We start from the raw sequence: 3,818 nt of genomic DNA, 5'->3' as shown, positions 1-3,818 counted from the left end.
GGGCGCGGTGGCTCAAGCCTGTAATCCCAGCACTTTGGGAGGCCGAGACGGGCGATCACGAGGTCAGGAGATCGAGACCATCCTGGCTAACACGGTGAAACCCCGTCTCTACTAAAAAATACAAAAAGCTAGCCGGGCGAGGTGGCTGGTGCCTGTAGTCCCAGCTACTCGGGAGGCTGAGGCAGGAGAATGGCATAAACCCGGGAGGCAGAGCTTGCAGTGAGCTGAGATCCGGCCACTGCACTCCAGCCCAGGCAACAGAGCAAGACTCCGTCTCAAAAAAAAAAATTTTTTTTTAATATTGTTTTTTAAACATTTTAGTTGCTTTGCAGTTTTTTTGGTGGTGTAAGTAGTATTCTGTATATCTGAAACTCTGTATTTATATAACCTGCTCCAGAGAGCAGCCTAAATTGTCAAAAAGATAATTATTTGATAAAAATGTAATTTGCTTCAGATCCTTGTTTTTCGAAAAACTGAAACTGAAGACTGTTCTAAATATTTCCTTCACCCCCCGATTCCTCGAGTACATCTGTCTCCCTGATCCCCCAAGTTAACATCTGTCTTCCTGTAATTGGAGGATGACATTTCTCCATCTGGCTCTGAAACTGATACTTGAACAGTCACCAGAAACTCCACAGCTAACCCGCACCATGAGCTTTCTTCCATCCCCAACCGCTCAGCACTCTCTAATGCTGACTCCTAACCCAAGACTCTGGCCTTTCTTGGATATTGTAACCCTGGGTGCTTTTCCTGTTGGATGTCTACACTCTAAGAGCTCCCTGCTGCTGGTTTCCTTGGTTCCTTCTACTGCTCTTCAAGGCCAAGCAGCCTCAAAGTTCTTCCTCCAGTGTTCTCCAATCCAAGGTCACACTCTTCCTCCCTGTGGGTGAGTCGGTGCATGCCATAGTGTACCTCCCACCTCTGTGCAAACGACCACCGCCTCTGGTATATTTCCGTAAGCACTTTCCACAAGCCCCAGTCCATATTTCTAACCACCCGATGATTGCTTGATGACCTCAGACCCATCATTTACATCGCAGACCACTTCCTGCTCCCTCCAGCCACTGGTTCAGTCACAGGGCTCTCCACCAGCACCTAGGCCCTGCCAGCTCCACGGCTCTTTCATGGAAGAAGTCAGGCTCTGTGCTGTGGCCACAGGGAGGAGTCAGGAAATGTCAAACTGTCACTGGCTGAGCAAAAGAACATCTTTGCTCTTAATCAGGAAAAATCTTATTAAAATGTGGAGTGGCCCCTGAGGAGCAGGGGGAAAGAAACTGCATTTTTGTGATAGTTCTTCAAAAGCAAATCAGGGCCGGGCGCCGTGGCTCATGCCTGTAATCCCAGCACTTTGGGAGGCAGAGGCGGGCAGATCATAAGGTCAGGAGTTCAAGACAAGCCTGGCCAAAATGGTGAAACTCCGTCTCTACTAAAAACACAAAAATTAGCCGGGCATGGTGGCATGTGCCTGTAGTCCCAGCTACTCAGGACTGAGGCAGAAGAATCGCTTGAACCCAGGAGGCGGAGGTTGCAGTGAGCTGAGTTCGCACCACTGCACTCCAGCGTGGGCGACAGAGGAAGACTCCGTCTCAAAAAAAAAAAAAGCAAATAAGTTAAAAGGCTGAACCATACAAGTACTAGATATAAACAAACTCATCAGTCATTTCCATCTGTAACTTCTATCAAGTAGGGTTATAGCTGGTCAAAGAGTTGTTTTAGGAAGTTGTGTCAAAAGTAAGGACATCCCTGATTTCTGAAAGATTCCGTGGGAACTTGATGACCTGTGCTCAATAATGTTTTTTTTTTTCTGTATCCTTTCACCTGAGAAAAGCATACTGTATAGTAGGAGAAGAAAAGAGAAAAAGAGGAAAAGATTCAAGATAGCCACTAATAAATTACTAACAGTTACCATTTATTGATAGCCTAAGATGAACCCAGTGTAATAAGCATTTCACGTGCCTTGCAAAATCCCATGAAAGAGATATTATCATCCTTGTCATACAAATGAAGAAGGAGGTTCAGAGAGGTTAGGTCACTTCTCTAGGGGACACACAGCTAAGAGCTAGGATTCGAACCAAGGTCTACCCAGGGCCAAATCCAGTGCTTTTTTTGCCTTATTCTCCTCCACCCAAAAGGAGGATTCCAGAAAAAAATGCCATCTATCCTCACAAAGAATTCTAGGCCTTTAAAACTATAATTAGCTGATGCTTCAGAAGTCATTAATTATGTTAGTAATATATGTAGAAAAAAATTTGGAGTGTTTTTCTAATTTGTTCCAGTCGTGTGATGTATTTAATTCTTTAAAACAGCAATGAATGATGGCTGGGCGTGGTGGGTCACGCCTATAATCCCAGCACTTTGGAAGGCCAAGGCAGGAGGATCACTTGAGGTCAGGAGTTTGAGACCAGCCTGGCCAACATGGTGAAACCCTGTCTCTACTAAAAATACAAAAAATTAGCTGGGCGTGGTGGCAGGCACCTGTAATCCCAGCTACTCAGGAGGCAGAGGCAGGAGAATTGCTTGAACCTGGGAGGTGGAGGTTGCAGTGACCCAAGATCGTGCCACTGCACTCCAAGCTAGGCAACAGAGAGACAGTCCATCTTAAAAACAAAACAAACAAACAAAAACAAACAACAACAAAAAAAAACAGCAATGGATATAATGGCACATTGTCAAAACACTTGCCATTTCAGAACAAAGCATGATTATACTCCCTAATTGTGAGTTTAGTGTACGTTGTGTAGCCATCCTGCTACATCCCCTGACGCCCCTTGCTAAACTGCCAAACTCTCCTTTCTCTAGGGTGCTCAGAGGTAAAGTGTGCTCCATAGGTAAAGCATATGCTCAACTGCCATTGTAATAAAGATTAGCAAGCAACTAGTACTTGCTAAACTAAGCCCTTCATGTGCAATGCCTAACCTCACCCTCACAGGATCCCTGAGACATAGCCATTATGGGATTCCTTTTACAGATGATGAAGCTGAATGTTGGAGAGGATGAAGTATTAGCCAAGCATACAGCTAGTCAGTGAGTTCCCACTCGTACCGTGAAACTTTGCAATCTCTGTTCTTAACCTCCAGCCTATAATCACTCTTCTCTTCCTGTTCATCCTTCTTGGGACTTAGCATCTCTCCTCTGTAAAATACCTCTGTGTCAAGTACCTGACACAGATGAGAGACCAGCACTCCTGGGTAAGAGTCTAAACACCACCTTTGACTCCAGAGTCTTTCGGGAGAGATAAAATTGTTCATTGCTCCCCAGTGAAAGGCAACTGAATTTATTAACTCTATTAAAGACAATTTCTAAGTGAGATTATCTGTTCACTTGTTGTCTATCACCTTCCAAATATGTTGGGTTTTTTGTTGTTGTTTTATTTTTTTCACACTAAACATGTTTCCTGCACGATTTATCTCACTAGTCATCATCCACAGGACTCAGGGAAGCGATAGGAATATGCAGGCACGAGACCCAGCTTCATCTCCAACATTGTGGAAGGGGGCTGTACTGTACATGGACCAAACGTCTGTGCTCCCCAACACCATTTCCACAGAGCCCGGGGACAGTGACCTCCCAGGCTATCCATGTTGGAATTTTATTTATTCTTGAAAGCTCTTGCAAGGTTTGTGTTTTAAACTTCACACTTATTACTGAGGGTGTCCCTCTTTTATTAGTAGAGATTTCCCAAAGTGGATAAATGCAGTCAGTGGTCCAAATTCCTGGAGACTGGTAGGCTCTGACTGGAAGGAAGTGACATAAAATGGTGAGACCAGGCTTCATAATCAGACAGTCCTGGGTTTGCCCTTGACTCTGCCACTTGCATT

At 44.8% G+C, this 3,818-nt stretch overlaps 1 non-coding gene across 1 annotated transcript; it reads right to left on the bottom strand.

Moving 5' to 3' along the window:
- Positions 1 to 3,385: 3,385 nt before the first annotated feature.
- LOC111521099 lies at positions 3,386 to 3,585 on the bottom strand. The gene has a single exon (XR_002724869.1). It is a non-coding gene; the product is annotated as a small nucleolar RNA SNORA73 family (small nucleolar RNA).
- Positions 3,586 to 3,818: the final 233 nt, after the last annotated feature.

This window comes from Piliocolobus tephrosceles, chromosome 7 (genome assembly GCF_002776525.5).
Source record: "Piliocolobus tephrosceles isolate RC106 chromosome 7, ASM277652v3, whole genome shotgun sequence".
Taxonomy (NCBI): domain Eukaryota; kingdom Metazoa; phylum Chordata; class Mammalia; order Primates; family Cercopithecidae; genus Piliocolobus; species Piliocolobus tephrosceles.
This window is presented reverse-complemented; position numbering and strand designations above follow the sequence as displayed.